The following is a 12,776-nucleotide window of genomic DNA, read 5'->3' as shown; positions in this document are numbered from 1 at the left end:
CCATTCTTTTGGTGGATGGTCCTTGTGACAACCATCAATTTTGCGGAATGGGCTTAATTTTGTGATGTCGGGGCTCTGTGATGGTCACTGTGCCTTTCTGAATACTCGGGTTGGTTGCTTTGGCCTTTTGACAACCAGAGTTGCCTCTATTTTTTCAGGCTACCTTTACTGATTTTTCGATGTTGTCGATCTGACCTGTTGCCTGAGTCAGAGTTTTAGATTCAGTTTTTCTCATCTCCGCCTTTTGGTAGATTGATGGTTTTTTCTCTCCTTGCCAATGTTTTGTTCTGCTCTTGGCTCTCATTTTTTTATGTTCTTTTTTAGCAGATTTCACTTGTACTTTTTCTTTATCAATAGATTGGGCATATTGAACCCAAATTTCCAAAAAAAAAAAAAAAAAGTTTTTGTCAAAAGACTTGTAGGAGTGGAAATGATCGAAAAAATTGTATAGATTTTTAAAATATGCAATAAAAATAGGCCTATGGCCTGCATTTCTATTGGATCCAGAAAAGGGGAAACGATAGAGGTTTGGTCTACATGTCTCTTACCAAAGCCCTGAAATCAAATCCTCCAAATTTTTGGCTGAATCAAATTTTAAATGTAATATATCAATAGCGAAGAAGGAAGTTGATACTAGGTTCAGCACTTGAGCACAGTGCAAAATGCTGCCCAAACAATTCGCATAGGCCTCTGACCCTCTAATATATTCGAAAAGTTGCTTACCATTTTGTCGGTGAAGCATTTGGTTATATTAAGGTTTCGTTTGAGACAATTTTTTTACTGCTTCTAAAAGTAACATTTTAGTAAAAAAAATTAATTTTTATACTAAAAAACTATTTTAAGAAACAGTAAGAAAGCTGTCCCAAACGAAGCCTAAGAGACTTTGCGGGTCGGGTAGGATTGAAAATCCTAACCCATTTAGCTAGCCGGGTCGAGTTCGGGTCAACCTGTTTACGCCCAGGTCAACTCGGGTTCGACCCGAATCCGACCTACTTACACGAATTCACACCCCTAAGAATTAACTAGAACTAAATATGACTAATAACAACATTAATTACCCTAAGCACCTTCTCTGTTATACTCACATCATCCGGTCAATGAACTCCTTGTTGTTCACACGCAGCCAATCTCGTCATCTTTCGACATCGCACATGCATCTAGTACGTTTCTCGATGAGATCAATCCTGTTCCGACTAACTCACCCTTTACGATTGTTGCAAATCTCTTGCCCTTGAGCGCTAATCTATAGCACCTTCCTAGTTCTTCGCCGGTGACCCATCACAATTTTCTCACCCTTCGCTACTACACCTATTGTGACTTTTTGGAGATATATCATTCGACTTTGTGGCAATGATTTCATCAAAACAGTTAGCAGAAGTTAACAGTGTTATAACGATGAACTTAGCATTAAAAAACAGAACTCAATAATATTTTTTTTATGATATAAAATTCTCAACATTGAATTTAGCATTAAATAACAAAACTCAATAACGATGGTATTTAATTAGGATTAATTAATCATTCAATAATAGCACACAGTGATATAATCATGCATGAAGCAAGCCTAAACTACTACGTACCACGTGATCAAATGAATTTAACGTTAAAAAACAAAACTCGATAGTGATAGTAGATGAGGTGTAACTATATATATTAATCATATTATAAAATGATTCAAAAAAAGCAAATGAAAATGTTAAACCATTAATAGAGATTAATGCTGATATAAGCATGGATTAAGGGTTAACTAAACAACGATCTTATGATTCATATTGTTGCAAGTAGTGAAGATAATCTTTCTCCTCGATCCATGGAGGGTAGATTAACAATAAAATATGATAACCTAAGAGAAAATTGGCATGATAAAGACAAAATTTTTTTGTCGGAAATACCATCGGATATTTTTCATTATACATCTGAATAAGGTTTTGATAATGTTGGAATTTGACCGAGTGATATTTTAAAGTAAACTTTTTTATATGTAGTTAAATCAGGCTTTAGCATTTCCATTGCTTAAGAACTACTTAAAAAGGGTGAAAAACCCAAGTTTGCATTTCCCAAAATCAAAATTTTTAGATCAATTCTGATCCATACCGTTAACAAACTTAATCTTTTATATATAGGTGTTATTAGGGGTGTCAATATTTGACACGACACGAAAACCCGACCCGGACCTGACCAAAAAAATTCGGGTTGGACCCCACCCGATTTCAAAACGGGTCGGGTTCGGGTTCCATAAATCGACCCGTTTGAAAAACGGGTCGGGTTCGGGTTGACCCGACGGGTTGCCAGGTCAACCCGTTTGACCCGAAACACGCAGTCCGAGTCCGAGCCAGCCCACGTCCACCCTCGCGCCCGACTGCGTCCGCGCTCGCTAATAACATTAAAATAAGCTTAACATAAGCATAATGTTCTCATAATCATATATAACATTTTATATGCTTTGTAATAGTAATTAGTTTAAAACTAATAATCATCCTACAAATTACGTTAAAATATTAATTGAAAGTGTAATAAAAAACTCCTGAATGCTTTGTATTGTATGACTAATTATTCTGTGCGTACACCAGATGAAGAGAATTGTCTGATTTTGTTATGCTTTTAGTGTCCTTTTGCTGTGATTTTGCAAAAGGGAAGCAAATATTTGATATTTATTAAATAATTGAATATTTTTTACGCTTTTATAAAAGGACAACAAAAGTGCAATAAAAATATATTTATAATTGAATATTTGTTGCCCTTTTACTGCCCTTCTACAAAAGGGCAACAAAATCGCAACAAATTTAGACGGTTCTCTCAGTCGGGTATTCGCATAGAATAATTTTAGTTTTGTAGAATTTTCTTATTGCTTTGTAAAATTACTTTTTGGTAAACAAATCTCTTAAAAATAGAAAAAAAAATAGTGGTATAAAGATTTCTCAAATGAAGCCGATGCTCGTTTTTCTTTCTAAGGCATTGGTCCTATTGGACCGTCAATTTCTGTACAACTCTACTTTAGTGGGTCAGAATTGTTCAACAAATTTTTTTTTTTGTGTACTATAAATATATTTTTTCTTTTAATTAAATGAGCATATGCTTTTTTTAATATAAGTAATTATTTTTCACATTAAAATTTAAAAAGCAAGAAAACTGTCAAATAAAAATATAATTTACTTTATAAAAATAAAGATAGGAAAAATTAACCCACATAGCTCATCTTCATTCTACGTGTGCTAACTTTAGTTTAAAATGAATATTAAAATTATGAGCATCAATTAATTTAATTGGAAAAATAAATAATTTTTTTATGATTGTTCTAAATTTAAACAAAATTCTTATAAATAATTAAAATATTATTAATTATTTATATTTATTTTATTATTAATATTTCAATCTTCTTGTTAGCAGTTAAGTTTATTTAGTTAATACCTAATTTATATGAAAAATATTTGTTTTTCAAATTTAATTTGATTTAATACCTTCAATCAGCCTTAAATTATTTGAAATTACTTTGTTAAGATTAGAAATTTATTTAAATATTTTATTATTTAAAATTAGGTCATATCATCAGTCGTTACAAAATAAATAAATTTGTAGGACATTTGGACAAATATAAATCAATGAAGACAATCATCAAAGCGGCTAACAATGACTATTAGTTTGATGTTCACGTAAGTTTTCACAAAATTGAATGAAAATCAAAATATTACAATTTTAGAATTAGATAATTTAAAAAATTACTAATTACAAGGAGGCAGTAATAAAATGCAATTTTTAAAGTTAATCATAAAATAATTAATCCAATTTTATGGATCCAAATTTTATTAAAGTTATTAGGACACTATTATGAAAAAAAACATATAATTTTTTATTGTATTAAAATGACATAAAGTTATGTTAAATCCAACTCCATCAAGAGAGGAAGAACACTTCCTCTTCCTTGAAGTTGAGAGAGGAGTAGGGAGAGAGGAGAAGGGAAGAGGGAGGCAGCAAACACAAGAAACTATATTTCTTAAACCATGCATTCCTAATACAATCTATAGCCGTTATATAGGCACAAAAGGAAACACCAATAGCTACAAGACTAGCTACAACCATAAAAAGAGGACCAATACACAACAAATCTCCACCTTGGTCTTGTTTTTATTATTACAAAGAAATCTACTGTTCTTAAAATAACAACCAAGACAATCAGTCGGGTAAAAAAGGGGACATAACCCCAAAAAACTCGAGAGCCCAGCAGATATCAACTCACATGCAAATCAACGTTCAGCTAAGGATCTAGATCTTACGGCACAAGTAGCTTCCAACCGACAATCAACCCATCGCCTTTCAGAGACGAAGACCAAACTAGAGGATAACAAGAAAGGTACACCTTCTACTCCTCAAATCTTCTCTTTTCGACAAGAAGCCCAAGAACCAGCCATTAACAAAGACCTGATCTTCTTCTCGCTCTCACACCCAACAGTTCTTCTCCGGTCGTCACAAACTCACGCCCTGCACTTCTGTGTCCGGCCAGCGCCCTGCGTGTCTTTCGCCAGTGCCATGCGCACCTCCAGGTGCTCCGCAGTCCCGGCAAAGCTCAAGAACAGGTCGACTCCTCTTCTTTATCTCCAGGACTCCACTTGAAGTCCAATGCTCCACCTCAAAGATCTGAGCCGATCTTTAATCCTCTCACGACTCCAGCGAGACTACAAGCTTTGGCTAACTTGTTCAGCTCGTACAACAAGCTCCCGTCAGGCTCCATCCGCCTACGGCTGCACTCCACCTTGCTCCTCATGAGCTGCAAGGATCTCCAATCCTCATGTAGCTCCGTCAGCTGTTCAAACTCACTGACCCTATCTGAGCCACCATCTGCTTGAAACTTCAACAAGGACGCAAGATTCTACAAAAGAATCCACAATCTAGCTTCTTGAAAACCAGATCAATCCTTCTTGCTGGCCTTGTCTTCTGCCAACTCAGACCACGACTTCCGGCTCTCTACCCGAGCTCGATCTCCGAAGCTGACGCCGTCGTGCCCTATCGCACAAGCCAGCTCCGTCTCTACCTGCAAGCCCGATGCCTGCACCCGCCGGACCGGCTTCTGCCTCTGTCAGCAGCTTCAAGCGCCCAGCCCGGGCAACACCCGCTAGAAGCATACGCGACCACCTTTGCCGCTCGGTCCGATGCAAATCGAGCACCCAGCCCATCTGTTGCTGAGCCTCTACTCCGTTCTACACGTCCGAACTAGTCAGCAAGAACCCCACGGCCTGCTTTGCCGCCGGATAGTGCCCAACTTCGATCACGCTCGTAAGCCGTAGCGGTCTGCAGCCCGCGTTCGCGTGCAACACCTGCGCGATCACGTCAATCTTCATGAGAACCCCATCCAAGCCTGATTCCGCTCCATGCTTTCGCTTGTTCAGCCCGCAGCGCATACCAGAGCTGCATCATGCCCCCACCGGCGATGTCTGCTGATCCCGTGACCAAACTCGCGGGCTGCTCCTGATCAAGAAGCCCACGTCCAGCTCTCCCGTTCAGCTGCTCTGATCGGCACCTTGTCATTTTTGCGTGCAGCACCTGCCCGCCGAACCAAATCCGGCTTCCGCCGTTTCTGTGTGTACCTCCGGTCACACGTCCACCGCGCCTCCAGTGTTCCTTTGCTTGCTCCAATCCACAGCACACACTAGTGCTATCTCACACGCCTCCGGCAACCCCTCCGAGATTGCGTGCTGCTTTGGCCGATCACCTCCTCAGCCGGCTAGCACCTTCAAATTGTGACACCATGCCACCGCCGAAAACCTCTTCCGGCTTCTCCTTCAGTAGCTCGCGATCTCCCTTACGAGCTCCTGCAATCCCCGTCGAACCGAGCCAGGCAACACTATTCCAGTCCGCTTCCACCCTTGCCAACTTGCCGCCTCCGATGTTGGACTCGCTCCAGCCCATCTGCTCGACCCCTAGAAAATGAAACCGTCACCTCTCCGATCTCCACCGGTGACTCGCATGACGGAAAACATCTCGGCCCTGATTCGATTCCCTTCTACTTCAAAATTCAAACCACAAATCTGATGTTTGTTTATCTAGAGCACTTTCGCTCTAATTCCGGCGATCACCCAAGCATGATCGCCTGCTTTGCTTCCTCCCGAAGCCTCTTTACGGCTTTCTGCAGCCTTCGATTGGCCTTCACGCACTAGGATCACCGCGACCGCACTCCCCACGGTCCGATGGTAACTTTCCCCAGCCGCAACGCCTTGAGCGTCATCCTGCTCTCCCGATCAAGAAGCCCACGCTATTCCAGCTTTCGGTCGACAGCGCCAGGCCAGCCGCTGCGGTCTGCAGCCCGCGTTCGCGTGCAACACTTGCGCGATCCCGTCTCACCGCCGAACTCCAGCTTCCGGCTTCTTCTGGCACCGCCTCCATGTTAACTTACAACACACGTGGCACAACATTATTGGGTTTCATGTATAACGGTAGATTAGGCTGTACTTTCTTTATCTCACTTTATCTATATATACTACCCCTGTAATAAGAAAAAGACAATGAAATACAGATAACCTTTCCTCTGTTCTTTTCCTGCTTTCCTTTTGTGTGAAAACGTTCTCGGCTCTCCCTCAAGAACAAGAACCTGACAAGGTTCTGGGTTTCAACATGGTATCAGAAGTTCCAGTTCTATCCTCCGGCAATCTCCATTGATCCACACCGCGGCAATGGCTTCCGGCAATACCTCCTCCTCCTCCCCCACCCAGGACACCACATCCCACACCGATGGCGCCTTCTCATCATCGCCAATACCGTCCTCTCTCAAGTTCTTGATGCACAACATCAAGAACATCGCCACCAACACTCTCACCGCCGACAATTACTCTCTCTGGCGATCTCAAGTCCAGAAATTATTTCGAGCAAATGGATTTGAAGGTTTCTTGACTGGTGCAACTTCATCTCCAACCCCCACGATCCTCTCTGGATCCGGTCAACAAATTTCGAATCCAGATTACAACAACTGGATTTCCATCGATCAAAACCTCGCCGCTGCACTCTACTCTGTCATATCCCCAGCAATCCTCCCCTACGTTCTCTCCATAGACCACTGCTCTGAAATTTGGCTCACACTGGACACTCGTCTCCAATCAAGCACGCGCTCAAGAATCGCTCATCTAAAGAACAAACTCCATTTCTTGTCAATGAAAGACAAGAGCATGACACAATATCTACTCGACGTAAAATCCAAGGTCGATGCACTTGCAGCCGCCGGAGCACCCGTAGACGTTGAGGACGTCATCCACTATACGCTAAATGGCCTACCGAACAACTACCAAGCATTCAAAACGGCTATTAGAACCAACATGCGCTCGGTTAGTCTTGACGAACTGTATACTCTTTTATGCAGCGAAGAACTCAACCTCGCACATGAAACACTCAAAGATCTTCAAGCACTTAACCTGGCGGGCAACAAAACGGCTCTTACAGCCGGACGAGGCAGAGGTCACAGACGATCATCACAATCCAGAGGTAGATCAAACAATCGTCCCCAAACCACATCGAACTCATCCCGCGGAAACAAGCAGAGCAGACCGTCCATAACTTGCCAAATTTGCAGCAAATTCGGACACTCCGCCCTCAAGTGTTGGTATTGCCACGACGACAACTACAACTCCGAACCTACCCCGGCCCTCTTCACCACACCAACTCAGCCCGCCTCATCGGAATGGTTTCTTGACAGCGAAGCTTCCTCCCATCTAACCTCCGTTCCCAACAGCATCCGGCAACCGCAGCAATATACAAGATCCAGTCAAGTAATTCTTGGCAACAGACATCAGCTACAAATCCAAAACACTGGTAAAGGTCTTCTCCCAACCCCATCAGGTAGCCTCCAACTAAAGAACTTAAATCTTGTTCCGAATCTATCTTTCAATCTCTTATCGGTACACAAACTAACCCATGACAACGATTGCATTATCACTTTTTCATCTAACGGCTATGCAATACAGGACCGGAAGACCCACCGCCGTCTTATCACGGGTCCATCTATTAACGGACTGTATCCACTTCTAGGCCCCAATCGACCAGCTGAGTACATTAAGAACCTTGCTCTCATCTCCGTCCACCACGTACCGGATCTATGGCACCGAAGGCTTGGTCACCCAGCTGCATCTACATTAGCAGTCATCTCCAAACAATATCAACACATACATGCCACTCGCCTCGACTGCGAATCCTGCAGACGATCCAAAAGCCATAGACTTCCAACCACAAGATCCGAAACAGTCACCAACTCACCGTTCTTACTTGTCCACTCGGACGTATGGGGACCGTTCCCTATTGTATCAAACAACAGGTTTAGATTTTATGTTTCGTTCATCGACGATTTTTCTAAATTTTCTTGGATCTTTCCTATTATGCAAAAGTCTGATGTCTTTACAAAATTTGTTGAATTTCAAATGTTTATTTCTCGTCAATTTAATACTAACATTCGAACTATCCGAACTGACAATGGCAGTGAATACATAAACAACAAATTTTTCACATACTGCCGAGCCACAGGATTAGTTCACCAAACCACCTGCCCATACATGCCATCGTAGAACGGAGTCGCCGAACGCAAACATCGGCATCTCATCGAGACAGCCCGCGCGCTCCTAATCCAAGCGTCGTTGCCTCAACACTTCTGGGTAGACACTATCCTCACTGCAAATCTCCTTATAAACTGCCTACCATCCCCCAACACACAACTCAAATCCCCTCATGAACTTCTATTCGGTAGACCACCAGATTACAACTACTTCCGGGTCTTCGGATGCCTATGCTATCCGTGGCTCAAACCCTATACAACCAACAAACTATCTTCGGTTTCTATCCCCTGCATCTTTATTGGGTACGCCTCGTCTCAAAAGGGGTACAGATGCTTTGATCCCGCCACCAACAAAATCTACACCTCCACCCACGTAATCTTTAACAAAGGCATCTTTCATTTCGCCCAACCCACATCTCATCTCCCAAACAAATCAGCAACTCAACAGTTCACCCCTCCACTTCTTTTAGTGCCAGCGTCGGGCATTCCATCCTCCTTATCTCAACCAAGCGCAACTCCACTACCCTTGCCAAATCACTCCAACACAAGCCATAATAGATCCCAAGATCCCTCAATCTCACAATCTAACAATAGCCCTCAACCCGTAGACAATAATCCGTCCATTGCTCCCGACCAGCTCAAACCCGCTCCACAACACCATATGACTACCAGACTTAAAACCGGCATCACCAAACCAAAGAAACTCTTTGATCTCGCCCACGTACTGCAACCAACCGAACCCACTACATTCGCTCAAGCCAATAAATCAGAAAAATGGCGCGCCGCAATGTCACAAGAATTCCAGGCGCTTCAGTCTCAAGGCACCTGGGAATTGGTGTCACCCGACCCTTCCTTCAATGTCCTCGGATCAAAATGGACGTATCGCATCAAATACAAATCCGACGGCTCCATCTCACGCTACAAAGCTAGACTCGTCGCTAAGGGATACGATCAAGAATACGGCATAGATTACACCGAGACATTCAGCCCGGTGGCAAAAATGCCAATCATTCGAGTCCTCATTCTCCTATCTCTACACTACAATTGGGTCATTCATCAATTAGATGTCTCCAACGCCTTCCTCCACGACAACCTCTTCGACGTCGTCTACATGCAACAACCACCTGGCTTTCAAGATTCTCTTCATCCTCATCACGTATGCTGATTAAAGAAAACCTTATACGGTCTCAAACAGTCTCCTCGCGATTGGTACGCTACCCTCTCAAATCATCTGATCACTTACGGCTTCCAAGTCAGCTCGTCAGACCAATCCCTGCTAACTTACAAATCCGGCGGCACCAGGATGTATATCCTCATCTACGTCGACGACATCCTTTTGACAAGTAATTCAACAACTGAAATTCATCAACTTCTTTCTAACCTCCACAATACCTTTCAGATGCGCAATTTAGGACCCTTATCTTAATTCCTCAGGATCCAAACTTACAACACAAAGTCCGGCGTCATTCTTCATCAACAAACCTACGCAAAGAAAATCATCGAACGCGCTGGGATGTCGCAATCCAAGCCGGTCTCCACACCGATTCCTTGCAAAATCAATCTCCATACCAGCAACAACGATCCATATGACAACCCCCATCTATACCGGCAAATTATAGGATCCATTCAGTACCTAACCTTAACTCATCCGGATATTCAATTTGCGGTGCAACAACTATGTCAACACATGCACAAACCACTCAAAATACATCATGAAGCGCTAAAACGGTTACTCCGTTATATACATGGCTCGACCAACACAGGTATCCCTCTCTCCCGAGATCAACTCCTCCTACAGGGCTATGTGGATGCCGACTGGGCCAGCAACTCACACGACCGAACTTCCGTTTCCGGCTTCTGCAATTTCCTCGGCCAATCCCCTATCTCATGGCAAGTGAAGAAACAAAGCACGATCCCTCGCTCGTCAACCGAAGCTGAGTATCTTGCACTAGCAACCGAAGCTACTGAAATATTATGGCTGCGCCGACTCCTGGAAGATTTACACATACCACAAGAGCAACCTACTACCGTCTACTGCGACAACACGTCCGCCATCGCCCTCGCCAACAATCCCGTATTCCACGCTCGCACTAAACATATCGTGGTCGACTGCCATTTCATCCGAGACTTCATCAAGAAAAAGCAGATTTCAGTTCATCATATTTGCACCAACGATCAACTAGCAGATATACTCACCAAAGCTTTACCAACACAACGGTTTAAACAAATCTCAAGCAAACTGACAGCCACTACGCAGCCATTAGCTTGAAGGGGGCTGTTAACTTACAACACACGTGGCACAATATTATTGGGTTTCATGTATAATGGTAGAATAGGATGTACTTTCTTTATCTCACTTTATCTATATATACTACCCCTGTAATAAGAAAAAGACAATGAAATACAGATAACCTTTCCTCTGTTCTTTTCCTGCTTTCCTTTTGTGTGAAAAGGTTCTCGGCTCTCCCTCAAGAACAAGAACCTGACAAGGTTCTGGGTTTCAACACTCCATCAGGCAGATCAACCGCCTGAGCCTGATTCCTGGCTCTCCTTCCGATCCGTCTGCGGCAACCCAGCTCTTGACGGCTGTGCTCACGCCAGCCGCACCGGCTGATGTCGATCAAGAAGCCAACGCCTTCGTCAACCACGGCTAACTGAATCCAGCAGCCAACTTCGATGGACTACTTGCTTGCACGCCGGCTGCCTTCAAATCACGGCATCAAGCAGCAGCTGAAGCCACGTACGGCTTCCCTCCGGCCGGCAGCTCTGCCGCCGAATCAAGGCCTTCTCCGCATGACTTAATTTTTTCGGTCAAACCAAGCTGCTCCGATCAGCCGTGCACGACCGAACCCGATCACCTCCGGCGACCCTTCTACGAAACCTCTTGCGGACACAATCCATGCAAGAAGCCAACTGGATTGCCTCTTCGCTACACCCGTCGCCAGCCGTCTTCTTGGACAAGAACAGCCGCTCGCCTCCGGCTTCCACGCCGAATCAACGTCCGGCGTCCAAACGTCCGTCTGCACCGGTCTGCAGAAAACTCCGGCTAGCTGTGCAACACACACCGGTGCTGCCTCACAACCGTGTAGCCGTGGTTGCCATTCTGAATCTTACCGATTTCTGTTTACAAACAATACAAAACTAATAATTAAACTTATTTATAAATTTATCATAAAATAATTAAATATTAAGATACTTATACAGAATTAATAAGAAATATTATCATATAAACTAAAACCGAAATTCTCCTAATAAATATAGTAATTTAATTTATATATTTATCAACAAAATAAAAAGTTATAGAAACATTATAATTATTAAATTTACTATCAAATAAGAAAATTAAAATAATAATTATTTTTTATTATTAATTCACCCTAGTTGGCGAATCCGAGGTTAATGGAGGTCAGTCCTTGCACTAGATCCAGTTCATTCTCTCCTTCAATTTGCTACTTCGTCCGCTCCAAGTTCATTCGGCGAGCATCCACTTGCATTATAATTTTTATAATTTGATTATAAAATTTAATTTTTGGATATTATATTTTTTTCACATGTTCCACTCCTTAGCATCGGTTTTAATCTCTACAATTCTGTAATATGGCAACGATATTTCCACGGTTAAAATCGCTACTAAAGCTACTACTATCAAAAACTGAATATAACACAGTGGTTCAAAGAATACTGAAAAAGTCATTTGCATACCTTCTAAAACACTAAGAAAATTCACAAGTGTTTTAACTGCTGCAGTTGGTCAAGAAAAAATGCTACGAAAGACAAATTTATTAGTAGGGGCGATCTAATTGAAATTTGAACAAAATACCTTTTAAAATAGCTAATTTATTTTATTATGGTATAATATAAGAATAACAAATTTAATTTAATATTACATTTATCTTAAAATAAATTTACTACATCATAAAAAAATTCATCCAATCAAATATGAATTTTAATCCAATATTTGAAAGTTGAAACATAAATTTTTAGAATTAAATTCAAAATCGTTTGAGCTTGAATTTCGACATAGTCAAAATAAAAATTCTAATGTCGCTAAAAGTGTTTTTATCTAAGTCCAATTGATTTCAAATTATTCACTCGAAATATAGTTGAAAACATCACGAGGAACCAAATGTCAACCTCAATGAAATCCTACACCTTAGATGCTTAGCATGCAAATTGCTCTCAAATTAAATACCATGTTATGCTTCTTACCATGTTATGCTTCTTGCCATAAGGAAATGACATTTTTATCCTC

Source organism: Dendrobium catenatum, unplaced genomic scaffold, assembly GCF_001605985.2.
Source record: "Dendrobium catenatum unplaced genomic scaffold, ASM160598v2 fragScaff_scaffold_243, whole genome shotgun sequence".
NCBI lineage: Eukaryota > Viridiplantae > Streptophyta > Magnoliopsida > Asparagales > Orchidaceae > Dendrobium > Dendrobium catenatum.
Note: the sequence above shows the minus strand (reverse complement) of the source record.